Raw genomic sequence first — 16,581 nt, 5'->3', positions numbered from 1 at the left:
AAGTGTGTTAGAATTAAGACCTTGCTTTCTTTTTGTGCTTTCTTTTTTCACTTCTTCTTTGTTATTTTCCCTTATTTGGCCACAGTTTTCATTACTTTCATGAGTGGTAGCTGGAATGAAGGAGAGGGGAGAGACTGGAACGGAGAGAGAACGCTCAGCCTCAGACATCCAAACAAGCCCAGAAACAAGGGGATCGAAAGCCAAGTTTTCAGCTGCAGGATCAGGCCATCGAGAGTGGAAAGGTTTTCCTAAATCCAAATAGACTTCTTTTAAATATAACAACCTTGGAGGATGAATGTGAACTTTTTACCAAACATCACAGAGTAGGGAAGGATGGACAAGAAAAGTTCCCAACCTCACAGGTAACAGAATGGCCTTTCCTGGATGGGGATGTTGAGGACAGAGACTGGAGATTTTGTTTTGTTTTGTTTTGTTTTTTGGGGTATTTTTTTGGGGGGGGGGGTTGCAGCCCTAAAGGGGCATGGACATATTTTTAATCAATAAAATTAGACACAGACACTAGTCGTAGGGTTCTGGGTGTGATTAGGGATATACCAGACGGTCTGAGGAAAGATCCAAATCTTGTGTTCCATTTGCGGTTTAGATTTCCAGGCAGACACTGCCTTGTAGGGCGACCTATACCCACATGGGGTGACTTCAGCAGAGAGAAATGCTGGTGTAGCACGTTTAGGCAGAGAGGGAATCTGAGCTCCATCGACCAGGCCCCCTGGGTCTAGCATGTGGCTTGCACAACATCCAGAATTTTCTGTGGAGTTTGGGAATAGGGAGCAGTAGGGTATGCTAAGTGGGCAGGGGAACAGGCAGAAGTGGTAGCCTGGTAGGTGACAAGACTCTCAGCTGGAGGTCAAGGCAGGGTCATGGTCAGTAGTAGAACAAGTCTGGTTTGCAGCTGTCATCCAGAGACCAAAGGCCGACCCCAAGTGCCTCCCCAGACAATCCAACTTATTGGAGGACAAAAACCAGACCTTTTTTGCCATGAGGATTGTAAGCCATGAGGATTGTAAGCCACTTCCTGATCATCCTTTGTGGGGACAAAATGACGTTAGAGAGTATAGAAATATAAAAGGGACTTTAAACTTTGTTCTGCTAAGTGAAATCCTGAATCGCCCAAGTAATTATACAAAAGAGATTAAGTCATTAAATGGGAGAGAACTTACCTCCAAGCACCAAGAATAGTTGTTTTATTTGTTCCTTTGTTTTGCTTTCTGCTTTCAAGAGAAAACAGATCATCAAGAAGCAGTTGAGTCTGATTAAGTAGAATTTAACATTTATGCCATTTGGGTCACAGCAGGTGCATTTTAAACTCAGTTTACCACCACCGAAAGGGATATGATATGAAGTGAGATGAAGGCGTGGCAGTCATTCAATTTAATGAACCTGGGTAGCATGACTAGTGGCTAGTGATTTACAAACCTTCCTCTGGAGGGTCTAGAATATATAAAGAATGCCTAAGAATCAACAATATGAAAAAGACGAATAGCCCAATTTTCTAAGTGAACAAAGGAGTTCAACAGGCCTCTCATGAAGAAGATCCATGAATGGCTAATAAGCACGTGAAAAGGTGTTCAACATCATCGGTCATTAAGAAAAGACAAAATTAAAACCACATTGAGACACCATTTCACATCTACCGGAATGGCTAGAGTAAAATACAGTGAAAGCGGAGAAGTATGTGGGGCAACTAGAACTTATACTTCAGTGAATCAAGAACTGGTTAGGTGTTTCTTAGAGTGGTGAATGTGTATCCCCACATGATATCCCCACACGACCTAGACATTCCGTTCTCAGGTATTAACTCAAAAGAAATGAATAATAGGTCTCCACAGAGACACATACACAATTGTTCATAGTAATCATATTAGTAAGAATCAAAAACTGGAAACCAACCAAATGCCCATCAACTGAGCAGACAAAAAGAATGTGCTATTTCCTTTGAAGGGAATATTACTCAGCAATAAAAAGGAATCATTTACTGTCCAACCTATAATGTGGAAGAATCTCAAAACACATTTTGCTGAGTGAAAGAAGCCAGATCCCCAAGGGTACACATCGTACAGTTCCATTTGTATGAGTTTCTAGAACAGGCAAGATGGATGTGTGTTGACCCAAACCAAGAGGTGGTCAGGAGCACGTAGGAATGTTCTCGATGATGATTATGTTGCATATTTTGGGTTTGGTTGCAGTTTGTTATTACCGCTCATCCAACTGACTACCTTATACCTTAATTGATTATACCTTAATTAAAAAAAAAAAAGAATATTTAAAAAAATAAAAAACCTCTTTTCTCAGTTTTGGCCCAAATTCTTACAGCAAATTAGCCAAGCAAACAGAATTAATACACAAGTCCCAGAAGGTTCTGAGTCTTTAGGGGTGCACCTTCCCTCCCTCTGTCCCTTGGTCCATTTCAAGCACATAGACACACATGTACTCACACACTCACACGCACTCACACACGTACTCCTGTAGACCCTGCGCGTACCCCCACAGCCCACCCCCTCCCTCGCAGGTAGCCTACAGGATCCCCTCCCTCCCCCACTGCCACCCTGTCCCTCAGCCAGCCCTGCCCACACCCTCGTCCCCCATCCGTGGTCTCCAACTACACTAGAGTCATCTCCGGTTCGAAACCTCAGCACACCCTAAATCATAGTTTGTGTGTGTTTTTTTCAGTGAAGTACAGATGCCTTTGAAACCACTTTCTCCTCTAAAGGCCTCCTTCTTCCTTGTCAACCGAAGCTCAGCCGTTTCATAAATAATGTAGCTTCCTCTCTCATCTCAATTACAAATGTGGACGTCTCCTTGTTTTGAAGGATTGGACCGGCCTTTTTTGGGTTGCCTCCTTGTTTCTCAAGCCCGGCCAGCGGCCACCAAGATGAAGGGCTGGGCCTGTGCACCAAGCATGTGCTGGGTCTCAGTCACCTTATTGGAAGTGCACTGGTTGCCCTCTGCCTCCCTTTTCCAGAAGCGTAACTTGGCAGCTGGGCTCTCTCCCTCTAGCCTGTGGGTCTGTGGGGGAGGTTCCAGCGTGCAAACAGTTCCCCCGGGGAGTGGACCTTTCCACAGCAACCGAGTGTGCCATGTCACCAGCCCTGAGTGACAAAGATAGCTGACGCCAGTGTCCAAATCTCAATGGCTCTGAGCTCCTGCCTCCTTTACAGTAGAAATTCTGAGACTCCCACCCTCCAAATTTTACCAATTCAGCATCTGAAGATTGCGTCCCATCCCAGTGAGCCAAACTGGACGTCCATAAAGCCAGGCCCTGCCCACATGGCCCAGTTCTGCTGATGGCCTCAGTGGGGCTGGGCCGACCTGGGGCTTGGATGCTGGGTGTTCACCATCCTTCCTGCGGATGCTAGCTGGGCCCCATTTAGGGAATGAAGAGCATCCTTGGTCCATCTCCTGAGCACTGGACCAGGTACTTTCTTCTTGGAGTCTGGCTCATCCTCTTAGAACTTCTAGCCTTTCTGTTTCCCTCTCAAGTTTTCTGGGTCCTCAGTGAGGGCCCTTCTGCAACGGACCTGGTCTTCGCTGCTGACAGCAGCAGCGAGGCCTCCTCCCGAGAAGAAGCTGGTCTTTCTGGAAACTGTTAAGGAGGCCAATGGGTGAAGCAGCCATACTGAGAGCAGGCTCAGCCACTGACTTATGAATGGGCTCTCCAGAAATTGGCCCTGGGAGGTAAGACCTGATCGGTGCTCCTGAATCCATGGCCTGACGGTCCTGAGGTGGTAGAGGGAGAGGCCAAGGGCATCTCTGAGTGAGTCCGTGCGGGCATTTCTCCATGGAAGCAAAGGGCTCCTCAGGGCTGTGGGGCTTCCCTCCACCTGAGGACTTTGGACTTGTACATGGACCTCCCTCCACCTGCAGGATGAGATACACCTGGACTGGTGGTGCTGTCCACTCTGGTCCAGCACAAGTGCCACTGAGGGCAACTGCTGAGGAAAAGCTAACAATCTGACGTGTGATGTGGTAAAAGACATATGATTAAACTTCACCCTCATTTCTCTCATTTCCATTCTTGAATTAAAAGAAGAATCTACTTCCCAGCTTCCCTTGCACTTTAGGTGAGACAGGGGAGGGGCGGGTCTGCTTCATGTTCTCTGAAAGAGTGGGGAGCACAGCCTTGCCATGGGCACCTATGTGGCCTGTAACAAATGCTAGAGTGATGGTGACAGCTACCAGCGGGCCTCGGACGATCATGTAGGCTGACTTTTCAACACAAGCTATACATGGTAGTCAGATAAGACATCTATGCCCTAATCACGGAACCTATAAATATCTTATCTTACATAGCAAAAGGGAGACTGCAGATGGGATTAAGTTAAGTGTTCTAAGATGGGCAGAGGGTCCTTGGTGACCCAGGTGGGCCCAAAGTCATCACAAATGTCCTTATAAGAGGGAGGTAGGAAGTCAGAGAAGGAGATGTGATGATGGAGGCAGAGGTCAGAGTCATGTGACTTCCCAGGAAGCAAAGAGTGTAGGCAGCCTTTAGGAGCCAGAAAAGCCAAGGAACAAGATTCTCCCCTGGACCCTCACTTAGGATCACCACCCTGCTGACATCTTGAGTTTAGCCCAGTGAGACCCATTTCAGACCTCTGGCCTCCAGAGCTGTAAGATAATAAATCTGTATTCTTTTATGTTCTAGGTTTGTGGTCATTTGTTACAGCAGCAAAAGTCAACTAATACACTATAAGAGTTGGCAGCCTATGGAATGGTATCTTCCCGGTGCTGAATGGAATGAGGGGCAAGGTATAAGTTTGTTTGTTTGTTTGTCTGTTTTGAGATTTATTCATTTATTTTAGAGAGAGAGCACGATTGATTGGGAGCCAGAGGGCTAGAGGGAGAAGGTGATAAATCGCAAGCAGATTCTGTCCTGAGAGTAGACCCCAACGTGGGGTTCGATCTCATGACTCTGAGGTCATGACCTGAGCCAAAACCAAGGAGTCAGACGCTTAACCAACCGTGCCACCCAGGCACCCCAAGGTGCTGTAAGTTCTTAAATAGATTAGTTGTCACTTTGGTCACCAGACCCCTTTCCTCTCCCTTCCTTCTTAAAGTTCTGGGAGCCTGTTAGATGACCACAATAAGACCCTTGGATAGAAACTCTGATATCTCAGCCAGTCTTAGAGACAGACTAAATTTAAATCTCTTGGGTGCCTGGGTGGCTCAGTGGGTTGAGCTTCTGCCTTCGGCTCAGGTCATGATCTCAGGGGTCCTGGGATCGAGTCCTGCATCAGACTCTCTGCTCGGCCAGGAGTCTGCTTCCCCCTCTCTCTCTGCCTGCCTCTCTCCCTGCTTGTGATCTCTCTTTCTGTGTCAAATAAATAAGTAAAGTCTTTAAAAAAAAATAAATTTAAATCTCTTGATCAACTCCAGTACCTCACACGGTTCATGAAAATAAGAGGTAACATTTAAAACTAACTTTCGCACACTTCTTTGTTAGTGACCCCCTAGTTTAGCAAGAGGAAATTCAGATTATTTAGAGTTGGATGAAAAAGGGAAAGAGACAATGTTCATCTCTCTACATTGAGGCTGGGTTCTTAAAAGTCCATTTCAGAAACTAGAGTAAAACTTTTTGACGTTAAGACCCAGGCACTTGAGAAGAAAAAGTCTTCAGAATTCTAGGAGACTTTGTTACATATCAAAAACCAAAGCCAGAAAGACTAAAGAACATGGAGTTTTGTTTTATTGGGGCAAAATAGACATAAAAAAATTTACCGTATTCCTATGTTTCGGCACATTTCACAATGTTGTGTGTTTGTCACCCCGTCTATCTTCAGAACTTTATTATCTTCCTGAACTGAAACTTTGAAACAATTTAACAATTTTTCATCACCCCACCCCTCCAGGCCCTGGCAACCACCCTTCTACTGTCTGCCTCTGGGCAGACAGTAGAAGGAAGTTTTTGGTTTTAAGCTGTAAAGGGGGAAAAGGAGTAGGGTATAACATACGGACAATTTCAGGCCACTCAGGAATGCCGTGGGTCCCGTTTTCTTGGGCTGGAGGAAGAGTCTGGAGGGAGAGGGAAAGTGAGAGGATGGAGGCTTGAGTGTGTGGCCTCTGTCCCCTCTGTCCCTGGAGTGAGGAAGGAACGGGACCCAGCAGGCTTGGGAATCCTGGAATAGAAGGAGTTTGCCCCACACCTCCCATCAAAAGGAGGCCAGCTTGCCAGCCAGAGGCCCCAGCCTTTGGTAAGATGGTCCATGGATGTCCTCCTGCTCCTAGTGCCGGTGGAAAAGGCTGAGCATTTCTCCGTCGAGACTGAGTTCATTGTACGCAAAGGTAAGCCCAAGGTGACCAGGTTCTCCTGGAGGGATGAGGTTCATCTTCTCACTACTGAGCAGAAACGCAGCTCTTCAATGCTCCGAGCTCTGCTGGAGAAAGGAAGGAAACTTACTTTCCTTGCATCTGAGTCGTTGCTGCCAGTTTTATACCCGCTGCAAATACCCTGGCCCCAGAGAGTCTGTCATCTCCCCTAAGGGGCTTGAGACTAGCTTCCCTTGGCTTCCCTGGCTGTTTGGCTTCGAGCTGGGTGGGGCCCGCACGCAGGAGCAGGAGCTCCACGTAGAAAGCTGTTTCAGATTTCTCCCTTGGGCAGTGTGCCACACGCACACGCTGCATGGGCCGCTGACAGCCATGCCCAGCACGCAGGCGGGCCCCCCAGCTCCTCCACCACTCGGGCCACTTGCAAACGCCCACCCCCCTCCCACCCTCTTTTTTTCCCCTACTCCCCTCCCCACACCAACTCTTCCTCCAGCTCCAGGAAAAATATTTGGATATTTCATGACCCTCCTGTCACAAAATACGCACAGGCAGAGGAAAGAGAATGAAGGTGGGGTCCAAGGAGGCCCCAGCGACCTTAGAGCCCTTCGTTCCTACAGCCAGAGCCTGGGAAGATGGGCTGGGCATGCTGCCACCAACAGGCTGCCCCATGGAACACGGCGGAGGGGGAGGATGGCCCGGTGCTCCCCAGGACTAGAGGTCTTGCAGAATCTGCAGGATCCACGTGCCTGCTCTCAACCTCCAGCAGACAAGCTTCTGGAAGGCTGAGCCGGGCTCCGCTGCTTTGAGGCCCTCCATTCATTCCCTCTGTCCTTCCATGCAGGGTGCCTCCTGTCCCTCCTCCTCTCCGGCACTGGGGCATCCAAACCTCCCGCCTCTCCCTGCAAAACCGCAGAACGTCCCAGAGCCCAGGCTGGCATAGCTCGCAGAATGAGAAGCCCCAGAGGGCACTCAGGGACCCATTTGGCTGAATTTCCACAAGAGCCACTGGCCTTTTTTCTCCGAAGGAGAAAGGAGACAAGAGCTGCAATTGACAATCAGTCTGGGTTCAGTCTCTCCAGGGAGGAGAGATGTGTTCCTTTTCCTAAAACACCCCTTTCTTTGCGTGACCCTTATGTCCCCCCTGGCTGTCTGCTCCCGGCACCACATGCTGCCCAGGCCCCCACCGAGGCTTGTCCTCACCGTCAATCTCTCCAGTGGCCTCAGAGGCCAACATGAGCACTCTGAGCCCCCAGAAGCTTCTGGAAGTTCGCTTAAAGACACAGGATGTCCCTGGGAGAAGGGGCTGTGGGACCTAGGGGTCTTTCCACGAGGGACAGAAGTCTCTGAGTGTTAGAGAGAAGGACATTCCCCTTTTGTCACTCAGAAGAGAACAGGAAGCTGCCAAGTGAGCTGAGGGGAAAAAGTGGATGATGTTGGCTCTTCAGGCTTGCCTTGGTGCTGTGGGGTTTTGTTTGCTTGTTTATTTTCGCTTTTGGTTTTTTGTCTGTTTTTTATCTCCACACCACTGAAGTATGGCATCAGAGAAGGCCTGACCCCTCTTCCAACAGCTTCGATACATTCCAGCCAATGTTTCTACTCTAATTAACATCATCTTTTTGTCTCCTCCTAGACAAGACCATTCTCCAGGCCACAACTTGAAGAGCAAATCCAAATAAAAAGCATTTTCTTTTTTCTTCTTGAGCTCAAATATATAACCCCAGACCCTGAGTGGGCCCAAGCGCTGTAGATACTCATAGAAAGCTGCCTCCTAGGCTTGAGGTGGACCTCAGAGACCCTCCCTCAGGAAGGACCCTAAGTCCTCTCATGTCTGGTGACACTGTCAGGCCCTTTGGGTCCTCAGTTCTTCACCTGTGAGACAAGACATATGGTACCACATTCTAGCAGGCCCATGGGTGTTCCTGGAAACTTCAAAGGCTAAACAATGAGAATTAAACTTCTTTTAGTGATTCCTGCGTGCTAGGCATGGGTTTAATTAATCTTTACAACCACCTCATGAGGTAAGTACTACTGTTAACCCCATTTTACGGATGAGAAAGCTAAAGTTGCACAATGAATAAGTGGCAGAGGCGGGACCCGAACTTAGGGCATCTTCAGAGTCTGGCCATGTTCATCTGTCTTAGCTGCAGGCCGTTGTTCCCATGCTGGGGAGTGCCTCAGCATGGTCAGATACTCTAGATTTTTAAGAGAAGCCAGAAATCTGGATACTTATGTGAAATTTCCCCACTGAAAAGTGTCATCAAGTAATTCAATCCTTTTACAAATCTTATGTGAGAAAAAAAAAGACCACTATCCTATCTCCATCCACATCTGGCTCATCTCTCTTCACCTGCCTGTCTGCAGCTGCCAACTCAGGCCAGGGAAGGCAGATGAATTGAATCTCCTGAGTCAACATTCCGTTGGTAGTGGCTACACCGAGTGCGATGCTGAGAAGGATTCTGAGTGTGAGTCTGGCCTCCATGAGGTAAAGTTCTGCCATCCATTAGTCATGTCTGCCATGGGCACAGCCTGGAAGAAGGATGGCATCTGCCATGAGTTTGCCTTGACTGGGTTAGACATTATACAGCGTGGACTAAGGTTCAGTTCCTGATCCTCCAGAACTTAACTGCTTATGTCCCCTCCCCCACCTCACCTTGCCCCAGAGCACCTTCTGTTTGAGTAAAAGTTTGGTGGTTAAATGTTCTAGGTACCAAACACATTCCTCACCCTTGTGAGAGAGGTGTAGTCATGCGCATTGGACTCTGGGTCAGCGCCACTTTGGCCAGAGGCTAGGAGTCCTGCATCTTTCATCATCGCTGCAAGAAATTCAACCTCTCCAGGGTGCTCTGTGACCTCCTTGGCGCGTCAGTGGCCTGTGGCACACAGCCTTGCACACACACATTATTTTCAGTAGAAAAAGCCTCAGAAGACAAAATTCTTTTCTAGAATGCCTTCCCGCTCCCCCTGCTGTGGGGTTTCTTCTACATCTGGTGCACCCCTCCCTTCTCCTTTCAGGGTCTGACCCCACTAGCCTTTCCCTCATGAGGGCTTCCTCAGAGAAATTCTCAACCTTTCATCCCTTTCTGGAGTAGCCATCTCCTGTGGCTTTAGCACATTCTGTAGAATCACCCTTTATCCTGATTTGCATAAAAACGGATTTTTCCCAACAAAGTGAGCCTCTCCTTAGGGGTTCTCATACCAACTCCTAACAGAAAATGGAACTCTCAGGCATCATGGTTCCACTACAGTCACACAGAGGCTGTCCTTGACACAGATGTGTGGCATTTCTGATAGACTGGTGGCCTCACCCACATCCTGATTTTTTTTCTTTTCATCGTACCCATATTCAGTTAGAGTCTCTTCAGCCTGGCATAGCTCTCCTATTTCCCATCTTCGTGAAATTGGTTTTTTCCATCAAATGATGAGGAAAATGAGGGTCAATCCTATTTCTTTCACTTCATTCACACATTGGATAAATGTCACTAGAGTGCCTGCTGGGGGCCAGACACTGTTCGGGGGCTCTGGGACCTGGATACTGACCAGAACAGAATTTCTATGCTCTTAGAGCCCCCTTTCTCTTTCTTTGACTCACGTAACCATGGGTTACATGACACACTAGCCTTGAGGATTCTCGAGGTTTCCTTGGGCAAAGTCACACACTTGGATCTTGCCCCAGCTTGGGCTGGCTGCATGCTTTGGCTTTGGTTTCTCTTCATGGAGACTTCATCTTCTTGCTGCGTTGACACGTACCCTGAAGAGGAACCACCCTCGCCAGGCCCAGTCATTGCCACTTGATCCCAGACCAGGCATTCTAACTTCCAAATCCCCTTCCCTTATGTGTTAAGGATAGCCAGCTTCCCCATGTTGGGGTGTGATGAATTGTTAGCGGAGGAAAACATGTCAGCCTGATGCAAATGTTCCTTATCATCGTACCATGATCATGTTTAGAGATAAAAATTCGTGTCCTCCTTCTACCAACCAACCCCAACATTTTCGTATTGCCCTGATTCTTCCACAGGTCTCCTTTCCCTGCAAAAGAGAAGGTACCTCAGAATACAAATACCAAGAAATCAAATTCTTGGCTTTGAAGTTTCAAGATCAACTTTTAAAACTTATAAAAAGAAAAAATAGGGGTTTCCTGGGTGGCTCGGTGGGCTAAAGCCTCTGCCTTCGGCTCGGGTCATGATCCCAGGGTCCTGGGATGGAGCATCACATCGGGCTCTCTGCTCGGCGGGGAGCCTGCTTCCCCCTCTCTCTAGCTCTGCCTGCCTCTCTGCCTATTTGTGATCTCTCTGTCAAATAAATAAAAATCTTAAAAAAAAAAAAAGAGGGAGAGAGAAAATAGTCTTGGGAGTCTAGACTTTTTGCTATGCAAGAGTGTTTATTAGTCATCACTCTCCTGAGAAAGAAATAGAACCAGTAGGATATATAGAGAGAGATATATACACACACACACATATATATATTCTTATGTATATACATGATCTCTCTCCCTTATATCTATCATCTATCGATATCTCATTTTTTTACCTATTGTCTATCTATCCACTGAAATGTATAAGGAATGGGCTCATGTGGTTATGAAGGTTGAAAAGTCCCAAGATCTGCAGTTGGCAAGCTAGAGACCCAAGAGAATCAATGGTATAATTCCAATCTGAGTCTGAAGGCCTGAGAACCAGGTAAGCATGTAAGTTCCAGCCTAAGGAATGAACAAGACCACTGGTTCAGTTCAACAGTCAGGCTTGAGGAGTTCCCTCTTTCTCTGTCTTTTGTTCTATATTCAGGCCTTTAACTGATTTGCTGAGACCCACCCACATTAGGGAAAGCGATCTGCTTTACTGAGTCTACTGATTCACATATTAATTTCATCTAAGGGTGCCTAGATGGCTTAATCAGCTAAGCATCTGCCTTCAAGTCAGGCTGTTGTCTCAGGGTCCTAGGATCGAGCTCTGCATCCCTCTCCCTCTGCACCCCCACTTGTGCTCTCTCTCTCTCTCTGTCTCTCTCAAATAAATAAATAAAATCTTGAAAAAATTAATTTCACCCAAAGCATCCACACAGACACACCAGAAAAATGTTCGACCAGGTTTTGGGGCATCCCCTGGCCCCGTCCAGTTGACACATAAAGTTAACTATTAAAAGGAACGAAGTTTTTTGAAGGGGGAAAAAAAGGGGGGCTTGCTGAGTTTCAAAGAGAAATAAAAGAATTTTAAGGATTTGCAACATAAGTATATTCCCTAAATAGTAGAAGGGGAAGAGGACAGAAGCAGCCACAACTAAGCCACCTGCCATGTAGACCAGATTAGGGTTCCCAAGGCCAAGCACAAAGGAGCTGTAAAAGAGAAGCCCATGATTCTCCCTGTCCTGCCAAGATGCCTCGGGCTCTGGAGAACATAAAGAAACCCCTAGATGAATTTGGGGAAATCTTGTACCAGCTTCCTGAAGGAGAGCAGTCTAGAAGAGAGGGGTGTGGGGACTTTTTAAAAAATATTTTATTTATTTATTTGAGAGAGAGCACAAGTGAGGGCAAGAGCAGGAGGAGAGGGAGAAGCAGGCTCCCCACTGAGCAGGGAGCCCAACTTGGGCCTCATTTCTGGGACTCCATAATCATGATGTGAGCTAAAGACTGACGCTTAACTGGCTGAGCCACCAGGTGCCCCTGGTGTGGGGAACATTTGAGTGAGAGCCTGGGCTGGGCTTCCTGCAGCCTCACAGAGATTGGGAGAGCAGCCAAAACCCTGTATGTCCCTGAGATGCATACAGCAGCAAGTAGAGAGGGGAAGCTGGTGGCCTCAAAGGTGCCGGGTGTGTGACAAGAAGACACAGTCACCAGTGGCTGATTGAGCCATATCCAAACCAGAGGCCAGATGGGCATATGTTCAGTCCCACAGACACAGACATGAGGAAGTTCTGGCTGCTTCCGGATACCAATGGAAATCAGTGTTAAATAGTGAACATTGAACAGTGGGGGTCAGAACAAGATGGCTCTTGTCCTTCCCAGGATAGGCTAGACTCTAGTCACAGAATGCAGTAGTAACAAGCAGGCACCTGGAGGAGCTTGGTACCTAAAAGTCTGCTTCTCTTTCACTTCAGTCTGATCCACTGGAGGTCTTCCTGAGTAGCTCCCTTCCAAGCGACAGCTCAGGGGTCCAATAGGTTGCATTTTAATTAGGACTTCTGGGGTGTCCTCAGCAGGGAAGAGAGGACTGGGAAGTTACACAGAGGGTTTTTCATTACCTTAACAAATACGTTGTCTCCCTCATAACCCCTAGGCCCAAACTCATCACATGACCCCATCCACCTACAAGGGAGGATGGGAAATGCACTCTCCCTTTGTGCCCCGGAGGAGGGAATGAAACAGGAATCAGGGAAGCCTCATATTGTCTCTACCACCATCATGAGCCAGGCATATCCAGGACACGAAAACCCGTAAGTCTGCCGTGGAAATGAGATGTCATCCCAGGGAGGAAACCCTACATTGCAACAAGCTTTAACCTAAATTGAGAAGTCCCTGAATTCTACTGGGTTTTTATGAAAATGACTAGGTTACAAGTTTTATCATCAGAGAGAAATAAGGAAAGAAGAAAGGAAATAGATTCAGGTATAGAAAAATAAATGAAGTTGAATCTTTACCCACAGGAGAACATGGATCATTATGTTATTACATGTTATGTTATTATGGGTTATATATTTTTATAGCTGGAAAAAGCTTACAGTTGGTCAGACGTGGGGTAGCACAGAAGTCTGAGGCATGGAAGCATGGGTTCAAATCTGCATTCAGTCCCCTGCTAGCTGGGGTGAGGGGGAAGCAGAAGAGGGGAAGGAGGGGGAGGAGGGGGTTGGGGAAGGGGAGGAGAGTGGGGAGGAGGGAGAGAAGGAGGAAGGGGGCAGAAACCACCATCCATTGAGCTCCTACAATGTGCCAGCCAATGTACTTAACTTACCTCATTTAATCCTTGAAATAACATTATTAGGGATCATTATCACCATTTCACAGATGGGACAATCAAGGCTTACAGAGGTTGAGTAACTTGTGCAGGGACACTGGGGAAGTTTTAGAATTCATCCACACCGGGATCCAACACTGGCCCTGTACCCTCGGACTGACCCTGGGCAAGACACTTCTTGGCTCTAAAATACACTTCCTCTGCCTATAAAAGGGGAATAGAAATAATGTCTGTTGCAAACACACAAACAAAAAGTCCACAAATCCTTTGACCTTCCTCCAGCCAAGGAAGGTCAAGTAGGGTCTCTATTCCCTCTCCTTAAATCTAAGTTCGCCTTAGTGACTTGCTTATGGCTGGGAGCATGAAGCTCAACTTCCAAGGCCACTCAGAAAAGACCATGTGGGTGTCTGCCTGGTTCCCTTGGGAGCACTTGCCTTTGGAGCCTTGAGTTGTTGTGATGGGTTGAATTGTGTCTACCCCCCAGATTCATATGTTGGAGTTACCTCAGGATGTGACCTTCTTTGGAAATTGTGGCTTTACAGAGCTAATCAGGTTAAATGAAGTCAGTAAAATGGGCCCTAATCCAATTTGAATAGCGTCCTTGTAAAGGGGAAAAATTCAGACACGGAGACGTTCATAAAGGGAAGATGATGTGAAGACACGGGGAGAAGAAGACCATCTTCAAGCCAAGGAGAGCCCTGGAGCAGATCCTTCCCTCAGGGCCCGTAGAAGGGGCCCCTCGATGTTGGACTTCCAGGCTCCAGAGCTGTGAGACAATAAATTTTTGTCGTACTAAGCCACCCACCCAGTCTGTGGGACTTTGTTATGTCAGACCTCACAAATGAAAACAACTTTTATATGAGAACCCTGACTTTCCTGAGGCTACCATGCTGTGAGGAAACCCAGGCCACATGGAGAGTGGCCGTTTCTGTATTCTGGTGACAGGCCCCCTTGAGGTCCCAGCTGAGAGCCAGAATGTGGGACACATGAGCAAAGATGTCTCCAGATGATTCCCGCTGTCACCCCTAGCTACAGACTTACTAGTGACCCCCTGCCCACCCGTGTCCTGATGAGGCCCCTGACGTGACCCAGTAAATGGATCATTCCCTATCCCTGATTCTCAACCCAGAGAACCTTCGAGCATCACAAAATAGGACTCTTCCGCCAACAAGGTTTGAGGTTTTACACAACAAGGAGACTGGAAATGGTCTCACAGCCCGTGAGGGCCAGAGCCAGGGTTCTGTGACTCCGAAATGCAGGCCATTCTCCACTCCCTGAAGCCGGCTCAGCAGCTTTGCTGTCTCGGAGGGTGTCTGGGTAGGAAGGTCTTTGCTGAGTCTTGTCTCCGAGGAAGCAGGCCGGCCCATGTGGGCTAGACTCTGATTAACCCGTGAGGTCTGTCTGGCCCCTGAGGAAGCCCGCTGGGCTCGGCCTTCCTCAAGCGTGGGGGCAGCCCAGACTCCCAAAGGCAGCCATGGAGTCAGGGTTTTCCGAGGTCTGATCACTGGGTTGAGGGCTCGAACTGTGGGTGCTGCTCGTGCCTGTTCCCACGGTCACGGTGCTCATGGTTTTGTACACGGAGAGCTGCCAGGAGGTCGGCTGTCATCTGGACCTTGGATTGCCCGGGTTTAATTCTGGCTGAGCAACGTCTTAGCCACATGGTCCTGGGTAAGTTCTATAAGCTCCCTCAGGCTGTTTTTTCATCTGCAAAATGGGAAAATACTAGCGCTCCCCTCGTAGGGGTTCTCAAGAGGTTCAGTCAGTACATTCTCAAAGGGAGTATGGAGCTCGGGCCGAGCACTGAGTCAGCCGAGCACCCAGTCAGCCCGCAGCATAGGGGAGCTGTGACCGCTGTTCGCCAACATGAGCTGTTTGCTTGTAGGAATCCGAGTGGGCTTCCTGGAAGCTTCCCTGCAAAGAGGAAAAGGGAGCTTAAAATACACCCCCCTCCCCAATTCTGAGCTCTTTCAAAAGTTATCGAAAAGAAAAAAAGATGCCCTATACACCTAAGGCAGCATCATTATTTCTGGCTTTATCATTCCGAAAAGCCCTGAAAAACTACAAATGGTAGCATTGGGACACAGGGCTTCACTTCCTTCCCCATTTGCGGCCACCGCTGTCTGCCTGTGGCCCCCACCAGGGCGCGGGCAGGAGTGGTGGGAGGGCCACGTGGCCTCTCCCTTCCTGGCTGGCACAAGAAACATTCATCTCCTGCCATCCTGATGAGTCCTTGGAGAAAGAAGGCGGACGGGGTGACTCAAAGTGTACCATCTCCTCCCCCCTCCCACGCCCCCCTCAACCCGGGCATGCTGCCGCCCTGATGAACCCCCTCTTCCAAGAGTGAGGGTGAATCACCGCTCCAGGCCCTGGGATGCTCTTGAGCCCTTTCCTCAGGGCCATCCCACAGGGTGGGTGTGTGGGGTTGCTTTTAGGGATCAGAGCGAATTCCTGCCCCACAGCGGCACTTTGTCAGAAACCGTCCCTGGGCAGGCTGCTGGCTGGCTGCAAAGTCTCCCTCCTGCTCCACGCGGGGCAAGGCTTGTCCAAATATTTGGCTTGATCCTGCTTTCTGATTCATCATGTGCAGGGACCTCTGTAATTTCATCTCCTGCGTGACTCAGACCAGAGCCGAGCTCAAGTGCCTGGCTCCGGAGGCCAGGCCCGAGGCCAGCGCCCGCTGCTCCCCGCGCCCCTCTCGGGGAGAGATGCGGGAGCTCTCCAGCCCGGCTCGCCCTCCCATTAAATCGCTGTTGTCTGAGATGATTAATGAAGCCCCAAACACGCCTCAGCACAAGGGGGTGAGGTGCACTTTGTACGTTTTCCAAGTTTCTTTCTTTCTTTCTTTCTTTTTTTTAAGGCTAAATCCATTTGCATCTCAGAAATTAGATTGGCTCCAAAATGACAGGTTCCTGATAGCGGCAGCAGGGTATGGGTTCTGCTAAGACATCTCCTCCTCCTGCCCCAGGGTCCCCTCTCTCATTCTGAGACCCCAGAGAGAAACTCTGTTCATCTTCCAGAGGAGGAAAGGAGGCAGCAGAATGACCTAGATTCCAAGTCCATAAGACAGGTACAGCTGTCTCGCCTGTCTTCAAAAGGCTGCCAACACCCGGGGTTCCTGGGTTTTGGAAGGAGCCAGCCGGAGGAGGCTCTCTTGTGTTCCTGCTCAAACCCTCCCTGCTTGGGGATGACGTGGTCATTTTCTTCTTCGGCAGGTTTGTCTGCTTAGGAAAGGCCACCAGTTGGGTCGGTGGCACCCCACAGCCCACCTGAGTAGGGGCGTGGGAGAGGGGGTATCGTCGATAGCAGAGCGAAGGCATTCCTTCTGGAGGTGTGAAGGACAAGGGAAGGGGGCATCTGA

This window comes from Mustela putorius, unplaced genomic scaffold, assembly GCF_011764305.1.
Source record: "Mustela putorius furo isolate JIRA1106 unplaced genomic scaffold, ASM1176430v1.1 tig00003972_pilon_pilon_pilon, whole genome shotgun sequence".
Lineage (NCBI taxonomy): Eukaryota > Metazoa > Chordata > Mammalia > Carnivora > Mustelidae > Mustela > Mustela putorius.
Note: the sequence above shows the minus strand (reverse complement) of the source record.